The following is a 16,219-nucleotide window of genomic DNA, read 5'->3' on the forward strand; positions in this document are numbered from 1 at the left end:
GGTGTTCCTGCCTTTGGCGTACTTTGTGAGTAGCGTGTTTTGCTTTAATTTGATGTTGCTTTTTTAGTGTCTCATAGTCAAAGTATGTAACTTTACTTGTATAGACTGTGTACATATTTAATGTTTGTAGCTGCAGTTCAGAGTAGTAGATGGGTTATAGTTGGTCTCACGACTACAATGCACGTAAACAGCTGATTCAGATCAGCGTTTAAAACTGTAAGCTCCTACCGCTTGTGTGGCCAAATTCACATTATAAAACAGGTCGTCTACATAAAAGAACGGTTTCCTTAGCAAGGAAATAGGTAGTTATTCACTTCTTCTCGAGTGCCTGAATACTATTTCACAGTGGCGCTACATGCGCTATAGCAGCTTCATAGTCAAGCTTATGTTTTCATCCTGAGGGATGATCCATTTACTTTAAAGCTTGCTCCCATCTCTTTAAACCCACCCATTTGCGTAGTGTTAGAACACGCTAGTTTTATCGGCTAAACACTCGCTCAGGTTATTTTAAGGCTACAAGGGTCTACGCTTATCATCTTGAGTACACAAAGCGAAGTGTGAAGAACATGCTTGTTTTTTAGCGACTTAACGCTCGCTTAGGTTTTTAAGGTTTTTCACCTACAATGCGAAGTGTGAGAACACGCTAGTTTCTAGCGGCCTAACACTCGATCAGATTATTTAACAGATTACAATGTTTACATTTGTCATCCTAAATTAACAACACGCAGTGGGAACACGCTGTTTTTTAGCGTCTCGACACTCGCCTAGCTTTTTTCGTCGGAAAGTTACAAGGGTTTCCAACTCTAGCTTTAACTTATAATACGACGTGTGTAAAAACGCTAGTTTTCATTATCAGGTTATATTCATTATCAGGTAATTTTTAACCACTTTGTATATTACTACGTTCTCCTCACTCTGGACTCATTTCCTATTTAGCCTACATAGCCACCTATGCTTGCTGTCTGCTGTTTAGTGTATAGTACTTTTTTTCTCATAAGTATAAGTACATTAGGTGGTCTATATATCCTGGCGACTCAAGCTAGAATCTACAGATGGTTTTATGTGTAACCCACTCAGCTTACCTGATCCTTACATACACATCCTGTAGCTCATGCTGAGACTTATCATAACCCAACTTGTTACAGGCTTATGCGAGTATTGTTAGTTAGTCTACCTTTATGGCAATATTGACAGGATATCTAATATTTTAGTGGAATTTTGTTACTATGGCCTTGCTCTAGATGTGGTAATTGTGTTTTCATGACGCTCTCTAGTGTGGTCATACATATGATTTATCTGTTTTAATTCCTGCCACTGTACAGTATAATTGATTTGTTTTTGCCTGCACCAACCTCAAATAGAGTTATTGCTAGATAGTGAATGTTTTCATGAAGATGTCACCTGTATGTTAATGTAGTGCTTCCTTAAGTTTTGGTTTATAACATAATCTATCTCCTTTCTATCTCCTTTTCCCAGCCATACAACCCCTTGACCACCTGCTGGTCTTGGATCTTGCATCTTATCCCTAACTGCTGTCTCCTCTCCTAATTGAAGAAAGAAAGCTATCCCACTAAGGGGAGCCTTCACCTGGAAAGACATAAGAAAGTATGTCCTAGAACTTCTGCTGGATTTAAATACATATTTGTATGCCTCTTTCGGAGGGAAATTGTATACTCTTAAGTCAGCTCAGCCAGCAGCCTGCAATCCAAACCTCCCCTCCCCTCTATCTACTCACCACATATTCCCTGTACTATCCGTAGCAATTTGCCTCATACTGGAACCCTCAGGCCCTGCATACAGCACTGATAAAAGTACCTGCTGTGGCTATTAAGGGGCCACATCTACTAGGGACTCTCTTTTTCTTTTCTTTCTGTAAACTGTTCATACCTAGCAACCTCTCTCTCTTTCTCTCACCCTATCTTACTGTTCGCCCCTTTCTGCTCCACTACCTCTTTCTACCCTTCTCTGTAGCTCTGAGCTTCTATTTGCTCCTCCTCGAAACTACTTGTATCCCTTTGCCTTACTTATCTTCATTCTGTGTACTTACTGATAGTTTTTTCTCCTGGTCCTCTTCTCCTTTGGCTCTTCTCTGCTCTTATTTCCTCCCTTTTATAGCCCTTCTTCACTTCACAATTACTTCTACCTCTTTACTTCCTACTTTGGCTTTTTTCTATCACTCTCAGCTATCTAAACCCACTACACTCTCGGATCATTGCTTTCACTACCCCCTCCTGTGATATCCTGATTCCTTGCTCCAGACTGATACTATCACCTCCCTTTCGTTTCTTTCTGCCTGCCTCCTACTCCTCCCCCTCTCCCATCATATCCCATCTGCCTCCTACTCCTCCCCCTCTCCCATCCTATCCCACTTCCTCTCAAAACCCATAAATATACCTGCCCTGATTCGCGCCACCTTTCTTCCTTGGACCTCCTGGCTGCTGGGTGTTCCTGCCTTTGGCGTACTTTGTGAGTTGCGTGTTTTGCTTTAATTTGATGTTGCTTTTTTTAGTGTCTCATAGTCAATGTATGTAACTTTACTTGTGTAGACTGTGTACATATTTAATGTTCGTAGCTGTAGTTCAGAGTAGTAGATGGGTTATAGTTGGTCTCACGACCAAGACAGTACGTAAACAGCTGATTCAGATCAGCGTTTAAAACTGTAAGCTCCTACCGCTTGTGTGGCCAAATTCACATTATAAAACAGGTCGTCTACATAAAAGAACGGTTTCCTTAGCAAGGAAATAGGTAGTTATTCACTTCTTCTCGAGTGCCTGAATACTATTTCACAGTGGCGCTACATGCGCTATAGCAGCGCTTCATAGTCAAGCTTATGTTTTCATCCTGAGGGATGATCCATTTACTTTAAAGCTTGCTCCCATCTCTTTAAACCCACCCATTTGCGTAGTGTTAGAACACGCTAGTTTTATCGGCTAAACACTCGCTCAGGTTATTTTAAGGCTACAAGGGTCTACGCTTATCATCTTGAGTACACAAAGCGAAGTGTGAAGAACATGCTTGTTTTTTAGCGACTTAACGCTCGCTTAGGTTTTTAAGGTTTTTCACCTACAATGCGAAGTGTGAGAACACGCTAGTTTCTAGCGGCCTAACACTCGATCAGATTATTTAACAGATTACAATGTTTACATTTGTCATCCTAAATTAACAACACGACGAGTGGGAACACGCTGTTTTTTAGCGTCTCGACACTCGCCTAGCTTTTTCTTCGGAAAGTTACAAGGGTTTCCAACTCTAGCTTTAACTTATAATACGAAGTGTGTAAACACGCTAGTTTTCATTATCAGGTTATATTCATTATCAGGCTATTTTTAACCACTTTGTATATTACTACGTTCTCCTCACTCTGGACTCATTTCCTATTTAGCCTACATAGCCACCTATGCTTGCTGTCTGCTGTTTAGTGTATAGTACTTTTTTTTCTCATAAGTATAAGTACCTTAGGTGGTCTATATATCCTGGTGACTCAAGCTAGAATCTACAGATGGTTTTATGTGTAACCCACTCAGCTTACCTGATCCTTACATACACATCCTGTAGCTCATGCTGAGACTTATCATAACCCAACTTGTTACAGGCTTATGCGAGAGTATTGTTAGTTAGTCTACCTTTATGGCAATATTGACAGGATATCTAATATTTTAGTGGAATTTTGTTACTATGGCCTTGCTCTAGATGTGGTAATTGTGTTTTCATGACGCTCTCTAGTGTGGTCATACATATGATTTATCTGTTTTAATTCCTGCCACTGTACAGTATAATTGATTTGTTTTGCCTGCACCAACCTCAAATAGAGTTATTGCTAGATAGTGAATGTTTTCATGAAGATGTCACCTGTATGTTAATGTAGTGCTTCCTTAAGTTTTGGTTTATAACTTAATCTATCTCCTTTCTATCTCCTTTTCCCAGCCATACAACCCCTTGACCACCTGCTGGTCTTGGATCTTGCATCTTATCCCTAACTGCTGTCTCCTCTCCTAATTGAAGAAAGAAAGCTATCCCACTAAGGGGAGCCTTCACCTGGAAAGACATAAGAAAGTATGTCCTAGAACTTCTGCTGGATTTAAATACATATTTGTATGCCTCTTTCGGAGGGAAATTGTATACTCTTAAGTCAGCTCAGCCAGCAGCCTGCAATCCAAACCTCCCCTCCCCTCTATCTACTCACCACATATTCCCTGTACTATCCGTAGCAACTTGCCTCATACTGGAACCCTCAGGCCCTGCATACAGCACTGATAAAGTACCTGCTGTGGCTATTAAGGGCCACATCTACTAGGGACTCTCTTTTCTTTTCTTTCTGTAAACTGTTCATACCTAGCAACCTCTCTCTCTCTCTCACCCTATCTTACTGTTCGCCTTTCTGCTCCACTACCTCTTTCTACCCTTCTCTGTAGCTCTGAGCTTCTATTTGCTCCTCCTCTTGAAACTACTTGTATCCCTTTGCCTTACTTATCTTCATTCTGTGTACTTACTGATAGTTTTTTCTCCTGGTCCTCTTCTCCTTTGGCTCTTCTCTGCTCTTATTTCCTCCCTTTTATAGCCCTTCTTCACTTCACAATTACTTCTACCTCTTTACTTCCTACTTTGGCTTTTTCTATCACTCTCAGCTATCTAAACCCACTACACTCTCGGATCATTGCTTTCACTACCCCCTCCTGTGATATCCTGATTCCTTGCTCCAGACTGATACTATCACCTCCCTTTCGTTTCTTTCTTTCTGCCTGCCTCCTACTCCTCCCCTCTCCCATCATATCCCATCTGCCTCCTACTCCTCCCCCTCTCCCATCCTATCCCACTTCCTCTCAAAACCCATAAATATACCTGCCCTGATTCGCGCCACCTTTCTTCCTTGGACCTCCTGGCTGCTGGGTGTTCCTGCCTTTGGCGTACTTTGTGAGTAGCGTGTTTTGCTTTAATTTGATGTTGCTTTTTTAGTGTCTCATAGTCAAAGTATGTAACTTTACTTGTATAGACTGTGTACATATTTAATGTTTGTAGCTGCAGTTCAGAGTAGTAGATGGGTTATAGTTGGTCTCACGACTCGCACAGTACGTAAACAGCTGATTCAGATCAGCGTTTAAAACTGTAAGCTCCTACCGCTTGTGTGGCCAAATTCACATTATAAAACAGGTCGTCTACATAAAAGAACGGTTTCCTTAGCAAGGAAATAGGTAGTTATTCACTTCTTCTCGAGTGCCTGAATACTATTTCACAGTGGCGCTACATGCGCTATAGCAGCTTCATAGTCAAGCTTATGTTTTCATCCTGAGGGATGATCCATTTACTTTAAAGCTTGCTCCCATCTCTTTAAACCCACCCATTTGCGTAGTGTTAGAACACGCTAGTTTTATCGGCTAAACACTCGCTCAGGTTATTTTAAGGCTACAAGGGTCTACGCTTATCATCTTGAGTACACAAAGCGAAGTGTGAAGAACATGCTTGTTTTTTAGCGACTTAACGCTCGCTTAGGTTTTTAAGGTTTTTCACCTACAATGCGAAGTGTGAGAACACGCTAGATTCTAGCGGCCTAACACTCGATCAGATTATTTAACAGATTACAATGTTTACATTTGTCATCCTAAATTAACAACACGACGAGTGAGAACACGCTGTTTTTTAGCGTCTCGACACTCGCCTAGCTTTTTTCGTCGGAAAGTTACAAGGGTTTCCAACTCTAGCTTTAACTTATAATACGACGTGTGTAAAAACGCTAGTTTTCATTATCAGGTTATATTCATTATCAGGTAATTTTTAACCACTTTGTATATTACTACGTTCTCCTCACTCTGGACTCATTTCCTATTTAGCCTACATAGCCACCTATGCTTGCTGTCTGCTGTTTAGTGTATAGTACTTTTTTTCTCATAAGTATAAGTACATTAGGTGGTCTATATATCCTGGCGACTCAAGCTAGAATCTACAGATGGTTTTATGTGTAACCCACTCAGCTTACCTGATCCTTACATACACATCCTGTAGCTCATGCTGAGACTTATCATAACCCAACTTGTTACAGGCTTATGTGAGAGTATTGTTAGTTAGTCTACCTTTATGGCAATATTGACAGGATATCTAATATTTTAGTGGAATTTTGTTACTATGGCCTTGCTCTAGATGTGGTAATTGTGTTTTCATGACGCTCTCTAGTGTGGTCATACATATGATTTATCTGTTTTAATTCCTGCCACTGTACAGTATAATTGATTTGTTTTTGCCTGCACCAACCTCAAATAGAGTTATTGCTAGATAGTGAATGTTTTCATGAAGATGTCACCTGTATGTTAATGTAGTGCTTCCTTAAGTTTTGGTTTATAACTTAATCTATCTCCTTTCTATCTCCTTTTCCCAGCCATACAACCCCTTGACCACCTGCTGGTCTTGGATCTTGCATCTTATCCCTAACTGCTGTCTCCTCTCCTAATTGAAGAAAGAAAGCTATCCCACTTAAGGGAGCCTTCACCTGGAAAGACATAAGAAAGTATGTCCTAGAACTTCTGCTGGATTTAAATACATATTTGTATGCCTCTTTCGGAGGGAAATTGTATACTCTTAAGTCAGCTCAGCCAGCAGCCTGCAATCCAAACCTCCCCTCCCCTCTATCTACTCACCACATATTCCCTGTACTATCCGTAGCAACTTGCCTCATACTGGAACCCTCAGGCCCTGCATACAGCACTGATAAAGTACCTGCTGTGGCTATTAAGGGCCACATCTACTAGGGACTCTCTTTTCTTTTCTTTCTGTAAACTGTTCATACCTAGCAACCTCTCTCTTTCTCTCACCCTATCTTACTGTTCGCCCCTTTCTGCTCCACTACCTCTTTCTACCCTTCTCTGTAGCTCTGAGCTTCTATTTGCTCCTCCTCGAAACTACTTGTATCCCTTTGCCTTACTTATCTTCATTCTGTGTACTTACTGATAGTTTTTCTCCTGGTCCTCTTCTCCTTTGGCTCTTCTCTGCTCTTATTTCCTCCCTTTTATAGCCCTTCTTCACTTCACAATTACTTCTACCTCTTTACTTCCTACTTTGGCTTTTTTCTATCACTCTCAGCTATCTAAACCCACTACACTCTCGGATCATTGCTTTCACTACCCCCTCCTGTGATATCCTGATTCCTTGCTCCAGACTGATACTATCACCTCCCTTTCGTTTCTTTCTGCCTGCCTCCTACTCCTCCCCCTCTCCCATCATATCCCATCTGCCTCCTACTCCTCCCCCTCTCCCATCCTATCCCACTTCCTCTCAAAACCCATAAATATACCTGCCCTGATTCGCGCCACCTTTCTTCCTTGGACCTCCTGGCTGCTGGGTGTTCCTGCCTTTGGCGTACTTTGTGAGTAGCGTGTTTTGCTTTAATTTGATGTTGCTTTTTTAGTGTCTCATAGTCAAAGTATGTAACTTTACTTGTATAGACTGTGTACATATTTAATGTTTGTAGCTGCAGTTCAGAGTAGTAGATGGGTTATAGTTGGTCTCACGACTCGCACAGTACGTAAACAGCTGATTCAGATCAGCGTTTAAAACTGTAAGCTCCTACCGCTTGTGTGGCCAAATTCACATTATAAAACAGGTCGTCTACATAAAAGAACGGTTTCCTTAGCAAGGAAATAGGTAGTTATTCACTTCTTCTCGAGTGCCTGAATACTATTTCACAGTGGCGCTACATGCGCTATAGCAGCGCTTCATAGTCAAGCTTATGTTTTCATCCTGAGGGATGATCCATTTACTTTAAAGCTTGCTCCCATCTCTTTAAACCCACCCATTTGCGTAGTGTTAGAACACGCTAGTTTTATCGGCTAAACACTCGCTCAGGTTATTTTAAGGCTACAAGGGTCTACGCTTATCATCTTGAGTACACAAAGCGAAGTGTGAAGAACATGCTTGTTTTTTAGCGACTTAACGCTCGCTTAGGTTTTTAAGGTTTTTCACCTACAATGCGAAGTGTGAGAACACGCTAGATTCTAGCGGCCTAACACTCGATCAGATTATTTAACAGATTACAATGTTTACATTTGTCATCCTAAATTAACAACACGACGAGTGGGAACACGCTGTTTTTTAGCGTCTCGACACTCGCCTAGCTTTTTCTTCGGAAAGTTACAAGGGTTTCCAACTCTAGCTTTAACTTATAATACGAAGTGTGTAAACACGCTAGTTTTCATTATCAGGTTATATTCATTATCAGGCTATTTTTAACCACTTTGTATATTACTACGTTCTCCTCACTCTGGACTCATTTCCTATTTAGCCTACATAGCCACCTATGCTTGCTGTCTGCTGTTTAGTGTATAGTACTTTTTTTTCTCATAAGTATAAGTACCTTAGGTGGTCTATATATCCTGGTGACTCAAGCTAGAATCTACAGATGGTTTTATGTGTAACCCACTCAGCTTACCTGATCCTTACATACACATCCTGTAGCTCATGCTGAGACTTATCATAACCCAACTTGTTACAGGCTTATGCGAGAGTATTGTTAGTTAGTCTACCTTTATGGCAATATTGACAGGATATCTAATATTTTAGTGGAATTTTGTTACTATGGCCTTGCTCTAGATGTGGTAATTGTGTTTTCATGACGCTCTCTAGTGTGGTCATACATATGATTTATCTGTTTTAATTCCTGCCACTGTACAGTATAATTGATTTGTTTTTGCCTGCACCAACCTCAAATAGAGTTATTGCTAGATAGTGAATGTTTTCATGAAGATGTCACCTGTATGTTAATGTAGTGCTTCCTTAAGTTTTGGTTTATAACTTAATCTATCTCCTTTCTATCTCCTTTTCCCAGCCATACAACCCCTTGACCACCTGCTGGTCTTGGATCTTGCATCTTATCCCTAACTGCTGTCTCCTCTCCTAATTGAAGAAAGAAAGCTATCCCACTAAGGGGAGCCTTCACCTGGAAAGACATAAGAAAGTATGTCCTAGAACTTCTGCTGGATTTAAATACATATTTGTATGCCTCTTTCGGAGGGAAATTGTATACTCTTAAGTCAGCTCAGCCAGCAGCCTGCAATCCAAACCTCCCCTCCCCTCTATCTACTCACCACATATTCCCTGTACTATCCGTAGCAACTTGCCTCATACTGGAACCCTCAGGCCCTGCATACAGCACTGATAAAAGTACCTGCTGTGGCTATTAAGGGGCCACATCTACTAGGGACTCTCTTTTTCTTTTCTTTCTGTAAACTGTTCATACCTAGCAACCTCTCTCTCTTTCTCTCACCCTATCTTACTGTTCGCCCCTTTCTGCTCCACTACCTCTTTCTACCCTTCTCTGTAGCTCTGAGCTTCTATTTGCTCCTCCTCGAAACTACTTGTATCCCTTTGCCTTACTTATCTTCATTCTGTGTACTTACTGATAGTTTTTTCTCCTGGTCCTCTTCTCCTTTGGCTCTTCTCTGCTCTTATTTCCTCCCTTTTATAGCCCTTCTTCACTTCACAATTACTTCTACCTCTTTACTTCCTACTTTGGCTTTTTTCTATCACTCTCAGCTATCTAAACCCACTACACTCTCGGATCATTGCTTTCACTACCCCCTCCTGTGATATCCTGATTCCTTGCTCCAGACTGATACTATCACCTCCCTTTCGTTTCTTTCTGCCTGCCTCCTACTCCTCCCCCTCTCCCATCATATCCCATCTGCCTCCTACTCCTCCCCCTCTCCCATCCTATCCCACTTCCTCTCAAAACCCATAAATATACCTGCCCTGATTCGCCACCTTTCTTCCTTGGACCTCCTGGCTGCTGGGTGTTCCTGCCTTTGGCGTACTTTGTGAGTAGCGTGTTTTGCTTTAATTTGATGTTGCTTTTTTAGTGTCTCATAGTCAAAGTATGTAACTTTACTTGTATAGACTGTGTACATATTTAATGTTTGTAGCTGCAGTTCAGAGTAGTAGATGGGTTATAGTTGGTCTCACGACTCGCACAGTACGTAAACAGCTGATTCAGATCAGCGTTTAAAACTGTAAGCTCCTACCGCTTGTGTGGCCAAATTCACATTATAAAACAGGTCGTCTACATAAAAGAACGGTTTCCTTAGCAAGGAAATAGGTAGTTATTCACTTCTTCTCGAGTGCCTGAATACTATTTCACAGTGGCGCTACATGCGCTATAGCAGCTTCATAGTCAAGCTTATGTTTTCATCCTGAGGGATGATCCATTTACTTTAAAGCTTGCTCCCATCTCTTTAAACCCACCCATTTGCGTAGTGTTAGAACACGCTAGTTTTATCGGCTAAACACTCGCTCAGGTTATTTTAAGGCTACAAGGGTCTACGCTTATCATCTTGAGTACACAAAGCGAAGTGTGAAGAACATGCTTGTTTTTTAGCGACTTAACGCTCGCTTAGGTTTTTAAGGTTTTCACCTACAATGCAGTGTGAGAACACGCTAGTTTCTAGCGGCCTAACACTCGATCAGATTATTTAACAGATTACAATGTTTACATTTGTCATCCTAAATTAACAACACGACGAGTGGGAACACGCTGTTTTTTAGCGTCTCGACACTCGCCTAGCTTTTCTTCTCGAAAGTTACAAGGGTTTCCAACTCTAGCTTTAACTTATAATACGAAGTGTGTAAACACGCTAGTTTTCATTATCAGGTTATATTCATTATCAGGCTATTTTTAACCACTTTGTATATTACTACGTTCTCCTCACTCTGGACTCATTTCCTATTTAGCCTACATAGCCACCTATGCTTGCTGTCTGCTGTTTAGTGTATAGTACTTTTTTTCTCATAAGTATAAGTACCTTAGGTGGTCTATATATCCTGGTGACTCAAGCTAGAATCTACAGATGGTTTTATGTGTAACCCACTCAGCTTACCTGATCCTTACATACACATCCTGTAGCTCATGCTGAGACTTATCATAACCCAACTTGTTACAGGCTTATGTGAGAGTATTGTTAGTTAGTCTACCTTTATGGCAATATTGACAGGATATCTAATATTTTAGTGGAATTTTGTTACTATGGCCTTGCTCTAGATGTGGTAATTGTGTTTTCATGACGCTCTCTAGTGTGGTCATACATATGATTTATCTGTTTTAATTCCTGCCACTGTACAGTATAATTGATTTGTTTTTGCCTGCACCAACCTCAAATAGAGTTATTGCTAGATAGTGAATGTTTTCATGAAGATGTCACCTGTATGTTAATGTAGTGCTTCCTTAAGTTTTGGTTTATAACTTAATCTATCTCCTTTCTATCTCCTTTTCCCAGCCATACAACCCCTTGACCACCTGCTGGTCTTGGATCTTGCATCTTATCCCTAACTGCTGTCTCCTCTCCTAATTGAAGAAAGAAAGCTATCCCACTAAGGGGAGCCTTCACCTGGAAAGACATAAGAAAGTATGTCCTAGAACTTCTGCTGGATTTAAATACATATTTGTATGCCTCTTTTGGAGGGAAATTGTATACTCTTAAGTCAGCTCAGCCAGCAGCCAGCAATCCAAACCTCCCCTCCCCTCTATCTACTCACCACATATTCCCTGTACTATCCGTAGCAACTTGCTTCATACTGGAACCCTCAGGCCCTGCATACAGCACTGATAAAAGTACCTGCTGTGGCTATTAAGGGGCCACATCTACTAGGGACTCTCTTTTTCTTTCTGTAAACTGTTCATACCTAGCAACCTCTCTCTTTCTCTCACCCTATCTTACTGTTCGCCCCTTTCTGCTCCACTACCTCTTTCTACCCTTCTCTGTAGCTCTGAGCTTCTATTTGCTCCTACCTCTTGACAACGAAACTACTTATATCCCTTTGCCTTACTTATCTTCATTCTGTGTACTTACTGATAGTTTTTTCTCCTGGTCCTCTTCTCCTTTGGCTCTTCCCCCTCCGTTACTGGCTCACTCCGCTCCCCTCCCTACCCCCAATTCCCACCCACCCCCAGGGGTCCTACATTTATCTGAAATATTGCCACACCCCTATTTACCTCCTCTCCAATCACAGCTCCACATTACTCCCTAAATACATCATAGTTACCTCACTCATACCTACACACCCTCCCCTTTCTTAAACACTTTACCTATCTCATTACATCCCTACCTCCAGCCACACCCTATCTAATTACTATCATCTAACATTACCTCATCACACTATATCCTACATCACTACAAACAACCACCTAGTTCACAATGACCATATTATACATCCATCCTCTACTGAGATTACTTATCTCCATACTATTATTATCATCTCTTATATCTACTTATATCATAACGTCTTATGAATTCTCCAAGAATATCTCTCCTTCACTGCCCTCTAAAAGCACCTCTACACATGCAATACCTTTACCTGCATCCAATATACTCTCACCATCTCAGTCCATATACCTTCTAGCCAAATACCACAGGCTAGTACATTGCAAATTTCTAAAGAGTCCAACCAAAAAAACATATCTTTCTCACTATAATCCTAAACAACATCTATTTCTTACTCTTTTCCACATACTACAAGATGGAGATATTCACCCCAATCCTGGCCCACATCACACTACAACCAACATCAAACAAAAACAAACTAAACCACTATCTCTCTTGTGCTCTAACCCTACAAATTCCCTTTCCATAGCCCATCTTAATATACGTAGTATCTGCAACAAAATCAGTCAACTCCATGCCCTCCTTGAAACTCAACAGTTTGACATTTTATGCCTATCAGAAACTTGGTTAAAACCTTCCATTAAAGACATCGAAATTACCCCACCCGGTTACAACATGATTAGACTTGATCGTACTACTAAGAAAGGAGGTGGGGTAGCCATTATGTACAAAGCAAAACTTAAACTTAATCCTCTAGACCTAACTCTTACCCAAAACACAAAGGCAGAAATTATTAGCTCCAAAATACAAATCAATAACGCTAAAGCAATAAACATCATTTGTACTTATCTCCCCCCTGGAAATAACATTAATACCATTGAAGATATACTTTACCAACTTTCTATCAAACTCCCACAAGAAACAATAGTCCTAGAGGACTTCAACATTGATTGGAATTCCTGTAACATTGACAACCCTACTTCCCACATTAACCTCTATGGCTTCAAACAACTTATCGATGGTCCCACTAGAATTAATAAAGCAAACAATAAGTATACCACCCTAGACTGGATACTCACAAATACCCCCCTGCAAACCTACCAATCACATATTCTTCCTGATGACCTTAGTGACCACGCACTAACCTATATCATTAGATGCAAAACTAACCTAACCCTACCCACAACTTTCCAAACTCTACACTCAAAAAAGCAATTTAACCCTAATCACTTTCAAGAGGAACTTTCACAATGTCATTGGGCCCCACTAAAATATCTTCCAATCAACAAAGCAGTAGACCACTTCACTTCTACATTCCTAGCTATACTTAACCAGCATGCCCCAAGTCGCACCATTAGAACCAAAACTAAAACTGCTCCATGGCTAACCACAAATACTAAACATAAAATAGCCCTAAGAAACAAATCGTGGCATAAATGGCGTACCTCCAAAAGTCCATCTGACCACCAAAACTTTAGAGAACTAAGAAATAGTACTAAAAAAGCAATCCTATCAGACAAAAAGAAATACTACGTTCAACTTCAAAATGCTACAAAAAATGAACCAAAAACATTCTGGTCATATATTAATAATCTACTGACCCCAGGCAAAATAATTACCCCCAACCCACAGGATTCCGACCCAGATAACCCCACACTAACAGCCAATAACTTTAATTCCTTCTTTACCAATTCTATACAAACTCTAGCCAACCAACTATCCCCAGATACTTCTCAACTACCTCCAAATACCTTAATAAACACTATCCCTTCCTTTAACCTACAACCTGTATCTACCTCCTTTATACAATCTCTTCTCCAAAAACTAAAACCTACTACCCCCTCAGCAGACAAGCTTCCTGCTGAATTCTTGCAACTAGCAGCAAAAACCATTGCTTACCCTGTCTCTATCTTGATAAACAGATCAATAAAAGAAGGTATTTTTCCAACAGTTTGGAAGATATCTCATATAATACCTCTACATAAAGGAGGCAAATCCTATGACTTCTCTAACTATCGTCCCATAGCACTTCTATCCCCCTTAGCCAAAATCATGGAGAAATGTATACATAAACAACTGCTCAGCCATCTCCTTCATAACAACCTTCTAGCTGACACTCAACATGGTTTTAGACCTGCCCACAGTACCACCACAGCTTTACTTTCCTTTACCAATACCATAAACTTCAACCGTAACAACAACAAACTTACATCTTCTCTTTTCTTAGACCTATCAAAAGCCTTTGATATGGTGAATCATTCACTTCTTCTGCACACACTAAAATCTCTGGCCCTGGATCCCTCTTCCATAACATGGTTTTCTTCCTATCTAGACAACCGGCAGCAAGCCGTTCTCTGGAAAAACTCACTATCTGCTCTCCTCCCTATTTCTTTAGGAGTACCACAAGGGTCTATCCTAGGCCCACTCCTATTTTCCATCTTTATCAACGACCTCCAATCATCTATACCCAACACCACCTGCATACAATACGCAGATGACTCCACCATTATTTGCACTGCTTCTTCTCAAACTGAACTCCAGACTCAAACTCAAATAGCCTTCTCAACTGTTGAACAGTGGTTCTCCAATCGCTGCCTACTCCTTAACCCTAAGAAAACTAAATTATTACTTTTTTCACCTACACGTAAATCAACTTTATTAAACTTCTGTATTACAGCAACTGACAACACAATTATCTCTCCTGATTCCACAACTAAACTTCTCGGTGTTATTATTGATAACAATCTTAACTACGATACTCAAATCAACAGTACTATAAAAGCAGTTAATAAGAAAATAGGATCCCTGTACAGAATAAAGCCCTTCCTCACACCTGAAGCTAGAACAACCTTAGCCCAAACACACCTAATCTCAACCCTTCTGTATGCCTGCCCCATTTACACTAATCTATCTATAAGTAACCTTAAGAAACTTACTACATCTTATCATAATATTGCCAGATTTGCCACCTTATCCCAATTCAGAACCCACCACTGTCTAAACCTTAAACAACTACATTGGCTGGAACTCCTAACAAGCTCATTTTTCAACAACTTTTAATAGCACACAAAATCCTATACCAACCTTCTAAAACACCAGCTCTTTATACCCTCCTGACTCCTACACAAACCTGAAACAACTACGTTCCTCTGATAAACTACTTGTTAATATTACCAAAACTAATAATTCCAGGCAACTGCCTTTTCTCTAACTCAGTAGGTAAAATATGGAACAATCTTCCAACTGATATCTCTTCTTTGTCCACTCTTCCACTCTTTAAGAAACAACTATTAAGACACTTTAATAAATTCTGGCTTTGCTCTTGTACCAACCCAGACTAACCTGTTAGTACCTTACTCTATCTTTAACCTTCCTTAACCACTTTTACCCTTGCACCTACCACAACTCTCCAACTAACAAATTGTCCCGTTTTCCCCTTTCCCTTTTCTCTGCAAATATTACACTATTCATTTTAACATTTTTGACCTTCCTTTGTATTGCTAGGAGTTAACCTCTAACTTAAACTCTTTCTAATTTACCCTTTTCCAGGTAGACTCGAACTATAATATACGTGTTTATATAACACATTAGTTCTATGCAATATTTGTAATTGTAAATTGATTCAGCCCTGGAGCTTTTCTCCTCAGGCCTTTTTTTTTCAAAGTTAGCTTATTTAGTTCATTAAGACCTTTAATATATATGATTGTATTTCATTCTTCCCATTGCATAACAAACTTGTACTTTGTATTATTAGTATTTGTAAAATTTGTATTTGTAAAATTTTCTTACACCTCTGGAGCTTTTCTCCCCGGGCCTCCACTGAAAATGGACATAAATCCAGTTGGACTAGCCCGGTCAACAAATGTAAAATAAAATAAATAAAATAAATCAAACTCATTCTTTGATACAGAATAGGCTAAAGAGGAAACAAAAAGTGAGCCATCAAGCAGAAGGGGAGGGGGCTCTGGTTCTCATTTTTCTGCTAATAAAGCACACAGAGAGACTTTGCCAGTGTAACAGATTCAGTTGACTTGGAGGGGGCTGTGGACATCCCATGAAAGGAAGGAGAGTTTTCCAAGTTATGAAGTAACGTTGTTGGGTAATGGACAGAACCCAGGAATCCTGAGTGATCCTTGCCTAAGCTG

General features: G+C 40.3%; 1 protein-coding gene across 1 annotated transcript in view; it reads left to right on the top strand.

Annotated features, from left to right (window-relative positions):
• The window catches only part of RUFY1 (RUN and FYVE domain containing 1), a 2,127,773-nt gene that overhangs the window by 1,684,519 nt on the left and 427,035 nt on the right, over positions 1–16,219 (top strand). The gene's annotated exons all lie outside the window — the stretch shown is intronic.

The sequence above is a fragment of the Protopterus annectens genome, chromosome 4.part0 (assembly GCF_019279795.1).
Source record: "Protopterus annectens isolate FY-2018-M chromosome 4.part0, PAN1.0, whole genome shotgun sequence".
In the NCBI taxonomy this organism is placed as follows: Eukaryota; Metazoa; Chordata; order Ceratodontiformes; family Protopteridae; genus Protopterus; species Protopterus annectens.